Here is an 11,468-nt window from a genome sequence, read left to right as displayed (position 1 = left end):
ATTGTCTTGAAATCAAAAACAGTTATATGCATCCAAAAACAAAGAATTTGTAACAGAATGTATTATTTTTAACCAAAACATGGAATTTCCAATTTAAAATATAAATAAAAATCGAATTGCCACCAAAATAGTTAAATTTCACCCAGAGATAAATCATGTGAAAAATATAAATTTTTGAAAGAATTAGTTGAACTTTTAACCAAAAAGGCGAATTATCAACAAATTATAATAATTTTCGAATATAAAAAATTAACTTTTAACCAAAAATGCAACATTTAAATTTACAGTTAGAAAATTAATTTTAAAAAGTGTGTTTGTAACCAAGCAGAAGCATCTTTAACCAATTCAATGAATTCGTAACAAAGTACAGTAAAGTATTACCTATTTCAAAAGTCGCAGAAGGTAAAGATTTGAGAATTTCAATGTTGGAGGGGCATCCGAACTCTACCACGATTGGTCAGGTTATATTTGTCAAGGAACGTTCATTGACTGCCGCGGTCTTATGTCAATGTACGCTCTGTAAGCAACTTTTTCAGCTGCGCATCAAACAAAAAGCGCGGTAATATTTGAAATCAATAAATACTATCAATAATAATAATACAGATAAAGATTTAAATAAAATTTTCATTTTTGCAAAATTAATGAAATTGAATCATGGGAATAGCTCATTTCTTTAAATAATTTATTGATGTAATATTACAAGTTTATACTTTGTAATTTTAAATAGACCCCCAATTTCGGTACATGCGCAGTTGAAAAATTCGCGATCAGTTAGCAGCACTGCATGCATATCAGTGTGTTTGTAGACGTATGACGTAAAAAAAATAAAATTTCCGTGAAATCATGCAATTTTCCAACTAAAAATCATTATAATAGAATCAAAAAATGACCCAAAGGATAGGTGGAAATGTTTAAAAGGTTAGCTTAGTTCTTAGAATAGGAGTGCCTTTTTGGAGAAAATATTCCAGACGTAAAAGTAAGCTTTAAAAGTCTGAATAGTAATATATTTTAACTGTAGAAAGCAATTGCTCAATTCCGTTTCATCCTTTTAGCGGTGGAAGAAGTTTCAGATTCACGAAATACAAGACATACGATCAACCATCTGAAATTTGAGGTTAGAGTACCCGATCTGATACACTAACCTGTGCAATTTTGGATATTTTGTTTTATTTCGTGAAACTAAAAGTTCTTTCATCAAAAAAATAATTGAAAGTGGCTGAGAAAATACATGCTACACTTGAAAAATATTACTATTCGTATATTTATGACTTACTGTTACGTTTAGAATATTTTCTCCAAAAAGTTGTATACATTGTCATGCTAAAATACTTAATTTCAAGCAACGAGGACTTCCCGCTCTTCGGGCCTCTTTTTAATTGGTCAGCCACTGACGCTGGTGAGACCGTACAGGGACCGTGGCAAGAGGTGACAGAACTGCGCAATTTGAAATAGCCCAGCGTATGGGAACTTGAAATCGGTTCGACTTGGAATAGACAAAAGTTCACTGTATTTCAACTTTCAAGCAAGCAGTTAAAATATACTAAATGTGCTTGTACTTAAAAAATTTAATTAAAAATAACTTTTTGCTAGTTATCAGTAGAACTCCGCAAAACAACTGACCAGTATTTAAAATAATATATGCTTTTATTTTCAAATTGAATGACTTATATTTTTATCTATTTTTATGAATGAACTAAAAAAATGTATTATTATTTTTTTAAATCATCATTTTCCTTTTATGCAATTTGATTTTTCGTAGGACTTTGACTCAAGCAGCTATTGTTACCTAGCGGCTGGTATATGCTCGTATTATGTATTTCAGCTTGTGACGTCAGCGGGAAAGATGTCTGAACGCCGATGGCCAAGCAATAATATCGATTGTATGAAAGGAAATTTAATTTTTTAATAACTTGAAAAAAATGAATTTTCACTATAAACGTATTATTTAATTTAACAGCTATTGTTAAAAAATTAGTCTTCAACAAACAAAACAAACATTTTTTAAACAAAAAAAATGAATTTTCATCTAGAAGAGATAAATAAAAAAAAATGGAATAGTTAAATGCTCAAGTGAAATTTTTTTTTAAATAATCACTTTTGAGAAAATAGGCAAATTTTCCATTTTTTTTCTAACAAGAAGAATACAGTTCTATAAAAATACACGAGGTTTGAACAATTGAACCAAAACGATGAATTTTGAAACAAGTAGAATAATTTTCTATGAAAAAGAAGCATTTTCAACAAAAAAATTACTTTTTAACTGAAAATTGTAGTATATACTTATTTTACATTTTGAAAAATTAAATTAAAAAACAACAAATTTTCAATAAAATAGTTAAATTTTCAACCACATAAATGAATCTTTAACCAAAAAGGATGAATTTTGAAAGAAGAATCATTTTCTGCAAAAAAAAGATGAATTTCTAACAAAATAGTTGTTGCAAAAAAAAGAAAGACTTTTCAGGAAGGTATAGTTAAATCTTCAACCAAAAATGCTACAATTAAACAATCAATGATTAACAAACAAAAAAAACATTTTTTCAACAAAAGAAATGAACTTCCAACTCAAAAAGATAAATTTAAAAAAATGGAATGGTTAAATATTCAGTTAAAAAAATGATTAAAAAATAACAATTTTCAATAAAATGGGTAAATTAACCGTTTTCCAACGCGATGAATAATATTCTACCAAAAAAGACTAATTATCAACCAAATGTAGCTGAATTTTCAATTTGAAAATCTACATTTTTTCATAAAAAAATGGAATTGTTTAATTTTGAGTTTAAAAAATTATTTTGAACCAAAAAAAGAAATTTTACAAATTAATTGAATTTTTATCAAAAATAAAATGAATTTTCAACCGAAACGATGAACTTTCAAAGAAGCAGAATAATTTTCTAACAAAAAAAGAAAACGATTTTTCGAAGAAGAAAAAAATTTTAAAACAAAATAGTTAAATTTTTAACGAAATAAACGAATGTTCAACCAAAATAGATGAATTTCGAAAGAAGAATCATTTTCTGCAAAAATATGAATTTACAACAAAATATTTGTTGCAAAAAAAAAATAATTTTTAGTAATTTAGTTAAATTTTCGACCAAAAATGGTACAATAAAAAGATAAATGCGCAACAAACAAAAACAAACAAACAAAAAAAACAAAAAAAAAACACATTTTTCAACAAAAGAAATTAATTTTCAACTCAAAAAGATACATTTTGAAAAAAATGGAATGGTTAAATATTTAGTTAAAAAAATTTGATTAAAAAAACAAATTTTCAATAAAATGGGGGAATTAACCGTTTTCCAACAGGAAGAATAATATTCTACCAAAAGAATGCAAATTTTCAACCATATATAGCTGAGTTTTGAACTTAAAAAGATACATTTTTTAATCAAAAATGGCATTGTTTAATTTTCAGTTTAAACAATTATTTTGAAACGAAAAAAGGAGTTTTAACAAAATAGTTGAATTATTAACAAAAATAACATGAATTTTCAACCAAAAAGATGAACTGTCAAACAAAGCAGAATAATTTTCTAACAAAAAATAAAAAAGATTTTTCGAATAAAAAAAGTGAATTAAAGTTTTCGTTTGTACGTAAGTTTTCAGTTAATTAATTAATTTTTGAAGAATTTTCTACTGTAAAAAAGATGAATTTTCAATTTTACAATCCTAAATTCGTAGACAGCTCGCAGCAGTAATACAAATTCTATCTTATTTTTCATACTGCCCGAGTGTGGCGTCGACGGCGTCGACGGCAAAAATCTATAAAACACTCAAAACTTACCAACGGTCGACGCTAATTAGGTGTTGAGGTTTTAAAAATGCACTTTCAAAAATTCCTAGATTCCAAAAGGTAATTCGCGGTGGTGGAATACGCGCTTACTATTTGGTTTTTCGAAAAAAAATCGGATAACACTAAGCATTAACAGTAAAGTTGTATAGTAACGACATGAATCAAGCAGGAAACCGACTGACAGCTGTTAACGCTAATAGCTCAGCCGTACTTAATCGTACTACCAAAAATGCACTGTCGGTAAGTGACATTTTTCTTGGCGGGAATTTTAAATTAGAATAAATAATGCAACTTTTTTGACATGTTTTGCTTGGTCTCAGATTAGGAAAAGTGTGGTAAGTGATAAAAGAATGCCGCTGTGAACGCGCTGTTAATATCGATAATAATTTCTCATTTAAAAAAAATTATGTATCGAATAATTCTCATATATAATAGCATTCTGTTTTGCATTTTACAACAAAAGAAGATATGTAAATAATTCAATCAATAATTTTTTCTTTTAGTTAAAGAAATATTATCGGCGAGTTCACAGCGGAATCCTTTTATTATTTGTAACACTTTTCCTATTCCGAGACCAAGTAATAACACAGTGGGCACAAAATTTGGCGAGGTCTTCACGATGTCGTTACGTCATCTTCAAGACACCTTTACGACATCCTATGTCCATGTCGTTAAAATGTCTTTGCGATATGGTAAAGACATCGTCAGATCATACGACGTCTTTATGATATCGTAAAGACACCTTCACGACATGAACATAGGATGTCGTAAATCCGTCGTAAAGATGTCGTAACAATGTTGTAAACACGTCGCCAAATTGGGTGTCTACTGGGACATGTGAATAAACAATTGCAAAAAGAAACACACATGAAGCATTTTTTATTCTAATTTAAAATTCCCGCCAAGGCAGATGCGAATTTTATCGACAGTGTATCAGTTCTAGTCGCTGATACACCAACAGCTGTAGGTCGGCTTCCTGCTCAATTCCCGTCGTAGCTACTCTACTTTGTTCTTATTTTTGAGCATTTACTGTATTTTTTTTTTGAAACTCAGATAGTAAGCGCATAAACCGCCAACGCGACACCCCTTTTGGGGCCTAGAAAATATTCAAAGTGCTTTTTCAGAATCTAAAAAACGAATTATCGTCGGCCTTTGGTATGTTTTGAGTGTTTCATAGATTTCGCAAGTTTTGTGCACCCTGTTCCAACAGCCCGGTAACAAGCGTTGAATTCAGAAAAATTAAGAATTTGTATTCCTATGAATACGCGATTTTTCTTCCCTCTAAAAATCCCCCAACGGGAACAGAAAAGGTGCAAATCTTATTCATCTCAATCGACTCAGTAAAATTTAACGAAAGCATTTATTTAACCTATTTTTCATTATTAAATCTTTTTATAACTTATAAATTCGAAAAATATTCAAATTTATATTTATATCTTAATAATTTATTTAAACGTCTTTAAAAATGCAACAAAGAAATCTATGTAAATGTGTAAATTTAAATAATTTTAATTCTAGAGAGGCAGAGTTGAATTGGTGCGTTACCGGTACATTTAGAAGGAATTAAATATATTGAAAACACGTTTTCTTTGGGAGAATAGAAAACTGTGTGGCGGTCGCTATGGAAATAGAAGTGAATAAGTTTAGCAGGTATCTTATTTTTATTGTGGCATTTTAGACAGATGGTAAAATCGTGCATTCAAAATAATATAATAATCTCCACTTTTGCGCTGGAATATGAAAATATTACTTTTTCTCTATTCTACGCTTATTACCGGGAGCCTTAAAAGTTAATACAAAAATATTCAATAATTTTTAATAAGCGCGCCACTGGTAAATAATTGGATATTTAAGGTATTTCATGTTGTGACGTCACCTGCAAAGATGTCTGCATGCTGAGAGCCAAGCAATACTACCAAATGCAAATGCATGGAACAAAACTTAATTTGTATACTAAATGTGAAAAAAATTATTTTACACGATGAGTGTATTTAAATATTATTCTTTAATTTTGTGAAGCTATCCAATTAATTGATAAAATCAGTACAAAAAAGACATCGATTTTATTATTTAATCGAGCAGCTTTTTAAAAATAAAATATAGTATCCAAATAAATGTATGTTGAAAAATTATTTCATTTAAAGCTATTAAAAAAAAAGGTTCGTTCCATGTTATTGGAATTGATGTTATTGTTTGGCCCCCGTCGTGCAGACATTTTGGATTTCCTCCACCAACCCTGAAATACCCAAGCCTACTGTCGCAGGACCTGGATTTTACCGACCGGGTGTAACGTCCAAGATATTTAAAAAAGATGATTTTTTATAAAAAACAAAATAGATAAATTTGTATACAAGAATAATAATTTTCTACCATAAAATATGAATTCTCAACCACATAGTTTAATTTTCAACTAAAAAAGGAAACATTTCCAGTAACAAAAAGAAATGCTCAACAAAATAATTCAATTTTAAACCAAATGTGGTATAAAATTAAAATATTAATGAAAAAAAAAGAATTTTCATCAAAATCACCATAATTTCAACTATTTTCAAACGAATGGAGAATAATATTCTACCAAAAATGAAGAATTTTCAAATAAAAAAGATAATTTTTTTACCAAAAAATAGAATATCCAAATATTCATTTAAAAAATTAATTACAGAAAAAAAGAATTTTCAACAAAGTCGGTAAATTGTCAGAAAAAGGCAACAACATAGTTGAATTTTTAACTTAACAAGATACATTTTCAGACAAGAATGAAACAGTTTCATTTTCAGTAAAAAAATCATTTTCAACCTAAAAATGCAAATATTCCAATTTTTAACTGAAAAAATAGCTTACAACATAATCGGTAAATTTTCAAACTGTTCTAAACCAGAAGAATATTATTCAAATAAATGAATTACCAATAAAAACGAAATTAATTTTCAAAGAAGAAAAATAATTCTTTTCCAAAACGAAACAAATTTTCATTCAAATAGTTGCATTTTCAATCAAAGAAATGAATTTTAAAACAAGAACAATTGTTTTCTACGAAAAAGATGAATTTTAATTTAATTCATTTTCAAAATAAACAAAGTAGATAGTTTTCACAAAAATAAATGAATTATCAAAAATAACAAAATTCGTTTTTAAACAAGAATAATAATAATTTTTATAATAATTTTTATTGAAAAATGGTGAATTAAATTTTTTATGATTTTTCAAAGCTATGATTTGTACTTGAAGACTTTTTTTTCGTATTTTGTATCGCTTGGTTCGAAATTTGAATGTTGCGGTGACAAATTTCGAATAATTCTAATACATTGTGAATCATAAATGATAAGAATGTAATAAATTATAACAAAATTGCATCTCTTTTTTGGATGAGCAACTCCCACGTTTTTGAAACCCCCTGAAGCCAAAAATCAAGTTTTGGCGATGGCGTCAGTCTGTCTGTCCGTCTGGCCGCCCATACGTAAACACGATAACTCTAAAAAAATTGACTGATCAAATCGAGCTTTGGCACACAGTTTTAGGTTTCCAAAAAGAAATATGGAATTCGTTAATCAGCTATTTTAGTTAAAAGTATCAAAAGTTAAAGGATTTTCAAAACTATTTGAGACTTTTTTTAATTGAAAAATTATACCAACAGCTATTCATAGCACTCAGAAATTAGAAAAATTCATCCCTAAAACCTTATTCAATAGAAAGAAAATTATCAGAATTATAGTACTTATAAAATTTAATTAAAAAAAACGAAAATAAATATTTTATGCCAAAAAACGCACTTATGATAAATATTTTTTATAGGATGCGTAGCTTTTGTTTTAATCATCAAAAATAGCAGCACAAATAAAAAAATTTAATTTTTTGAAACGACACAGGGTATCGAAAAAAAGTTAACACACAAAATTTGTTCACCCAAAAAGGATCTACAATTTTGTTATTGATAATTTTTAAATGGGACGAGTAGATTTCCTTTTGCCGGAGGTGTTAGTTAAAGTTTGCCGGTTTTACTCATAGATGTCGCTAGAGATATGTATACATTTCTATGATTTGGCATCTGCCATATTTTTCTATGGACCATAACCTTCAAAAATACACAATTCCATTCTGCCAAAATAATAGCATCATAGTTGTTTACCTCAATGAATATGTCGAGTTTCGTTCCAAGTAAATCACATTTGCGGCATTCGTTGCTTTTCATATTTCATCAAAAGAAAAAAGCAGTTGAAGCTCATCAATTGCTGGTAGAAACTTATGGTGAACATGCTCCAGTGATTAAAACATGTTAGACATGGTTTCGTCAATTTAAAAGTGGAGATTTCGATTTAACAGACAATGAACATCCTGGTGCAGCGAAAAAGTTCGAAGGCGAGGAATTGCAGGCGTTATTGGATGAAGACCCAACCCAATCGCAACAACAATTGGCACAAACACTAAATGTGACCCGAGGAGCAATTTGCCAACGTTTAAAAGCCATGGGAAAAATCCAAAAGTATGGAAAATGGGTACCAAACCAACTGAACGATAGACAAATGGAAAATCGAAAAACCATTTGTGAAATGCTGTTTGAGCGGTTCAAAAGGAAATCTTTTCTGCATCGAATTGTCACGGAGGACGAAAAATGGATTTATTTCGAGAACCCAAAGCGGAAAAAATCATGGCTTTCACCTGGTGAGATCGGCCCATCGACTCCAAGGCCTCGCTTTGGCCGGAAGACAATACTTTGTATTTGGTGGGACCAGTGTGGTGTGGTGTACTTCGAGCTATTAAAACCTGGTGGACGGTGAATACGGATCGCTACCGACAACGAATTATCAATTTGAATCATATGTTGATCGAAAAACGGCCGAAATGTGCTCGAAAACATGGGAAATTTATCCCACAACATGACAACGCAGCGTCTCATACCGCTAAAGTGGTGAATAACACATTAAAAGCATTGAATTGGGAAATATTATCGCACCCGCCGTACTCTCCAGACCTCGCCCCGCCCGACTATCACCTTTCCGCATCGATGGGACACTCACTCGCAGAGCACGGCTTCGCCAATTTTGAGGAAGTCGAAAAATGGCTCGTCGAATGGTTTGCCTCGAAAGAGAAAAAGTCGTTTTGGAATGGTATCCATGATTTGCCTGAAAGATGGGCAAAATGTGTAGAATCAAATGGTCAATACTTTGAATAAAAAGTTTTTGAAATTCCCTTGAGGATTAAGTGTTTTCTTTATTTATTTGCAAAAATTAGTTCCATAAGTGAAGAGCCCCTCCCAAATGGTTGATTTTTCAAATAAAAAAGATTTAATTTTTCAATACAAAATGGAATAGTTAAATTTTCAACAACAACAAAATTATTTTCATAAAAATCTTCAATTTTCAATCCGAGATGCATCTTCAGACTTCTTAAATTACCGAGAATTTAAGTTCAGGTTATATAACTCAGAATATGACAGAATTTAGGAGAGTTTAAAAGAATTTAGGAGAATTTAAGCATGCCATTACTTAATAAATACCACGAAGTAGAAAAAGAAGACCTCACTTCCGGAAAACTTAGAATCGTGACATTTTCAAAATTCTCTGAATTCAAATCATTAATATGCAAATACCAGCATTTTAATCTTATAATATTTTTACCTAAAAAGACAAATTGCCAACGAAAAAGTGCCATAGTTCATATTTCAATCAAAAAAGAATGAAATTTATACAACAAAAGAAAAGAATTTTAAAACCAAAAAGACGAATTTCCAACAAATATAGATTTTTCACTCCAAAAATACATAAAAGTTTATTTAAATTATTGAACCTTCAAACCAGAAGACAAATTTTCCTTACAAAAATTCATTTTTACAAACAAAAAATATGACTGTTCAACAAAAAATTAATTTTCCATGAAACTGATGCATTTTTACGCGAAAAAAAGGAAATTTCACACTAAAAAATGATTTTTTATAAAAACAAAAAAACTCGAATTTTTAACTAAAAAATATCAATTTTAAAAAAATGGAAAAGTTACATTTTCTATTAAAAAATTAATTCTAAACCAAAAAAAGAAGTATTTTCCACTAAACAGTTAAATTGTCAACAGATATAAGCCTTCAATAAAGAAAAATTTCACAATGTAATTTAACTTCGACCTAAGTAGTTTAATTTTCAATTGAACAAGATTTATTTTCAACAGGATAATTAAACTTTTAACCAACGAGATAACTTTTTAACTTAAAATATAAATCTTTAACAAAAAAGTGATTTCTTAACAAAGCGATTCAACCGAATGTTTTAAACAAATTAGTTGAATTATCAAGCAAAGAAGAACGTTTTTTATCCAAAAGGTTGCATTCTCATACAAAAAATGAAATTTCTTCCATAACAAATGAAGTTTTAAATCAAAACGATCAATTTTCAAAAAAATAGTTGATTTTCTGCTGTAAAAGATTTTAGTCGAGTTTTCACGATCAAACTATGAATTTTTTAACAAGAAATAATTTTCTACCAGAAAATTTGAATTTTCGATCCAAAAAGACGAATTTTTAACCAAAAAGGATGACTTTTTAACAAAATTGTTCAATTCTCTAGGAAATAGTTGCACTTCTTTCCAAAAAATATGAAATTTATCTTGATGCAGAAGAATTTTTACTACAAAAAAGTTGAACTTTTATCCAAAAACGATTCCCGTTAACACAGTAACATCCAAAATTGAATTTTTATAACAAACAAACATAAGTTTCTACGAAAAAAACTAAATTTTTAATCCAAAAAGGCGAATTTTTTTAACCAAAATGGATGAATTTTTAATAAAATAGTTTAATTCTCTACCAAAAAGTTGCATTTTTATCAAAAAAATATTAAACTTTGTACTAAAACAGATGAATTTGTAATAAGAATATCAAATTTTTTTATAACTGGAAGTATCATCCAGAAAATATTTTGGTTCTTTTTTCAACACCAAAATATAAATTTTAAACAAAAAGTAAATTTTCTACGAAGTAGTTAAGTTTTCAAGAAAATAGTATAATAGCTTACAGGGTGGCCGCTGGACCGGGAAATGACCGGAAATTTTTTGAGACCGGGAAAAACCGGGAAATAACAGTGAATTTTTTTTTAACCGGGAATTTTACAAATTTGTAGAAGAAAAATCTGTCCATGTTCAATTTCAACAGTTTTAAAATAATTGGTGGAATTGTTATGTTATTCAATTATCATATTATTTAGATTACGATGCGTAATTCACAATTTTTGTACTTAAAAAATTTTCCATTTAAAACTTTTATTTCTAAGCTTACATTTTTAATTTAAAGAATTTTTAAATGCTTTCTTATAGACTTGAAGAAATAAAAAATAAAAACCTTTGATGTTGAAAATTTTGAATAAATAAATTTTTTTTAATTTATCTGTCATTAAACAAATGTGAACGTTGTAACTTAAAGTTTATAAACTATTTTCAACTTAAAAATAACTTCATAATAATATATTCCTAATTAAAGAATAGATCGGTTGTGGTGAGAACGCGCATCGCTCGATCTTGGGGACAAAACCGTTTTAAAAAATACTAAAGTATATGCGGAGCGTCAGCTGTGTTATTGTGTTTGAAATACGGGACGTGGCTTAATTTGTGATAGTGGTATTCATTTTTTTTCCTTTCTAGGAAAATTAGTAAGCACTAAAACGTAATAGCCAACTGAAAAGTGAGG

This window comes from Belonocnema kinseyi, chromosome 7 (assembly GCF_010883055.1).
Source record: "Belonocnema kinseyi isolate 2016_QV_RU_SX_M_011 chromosome 7, B_treatae_v1, whole genome shotgun sequence".
NCBI classification, from domain to species: domain Eukaryota; kingdom Metazoa; phylum Arthropoda; class Insecta; order Hymenoptera; family Cynipidae; genus Belonocnema; species Belonocnema kinseyi.
This window is presented reverse-complemented; position numbering follows the sequence as displayed.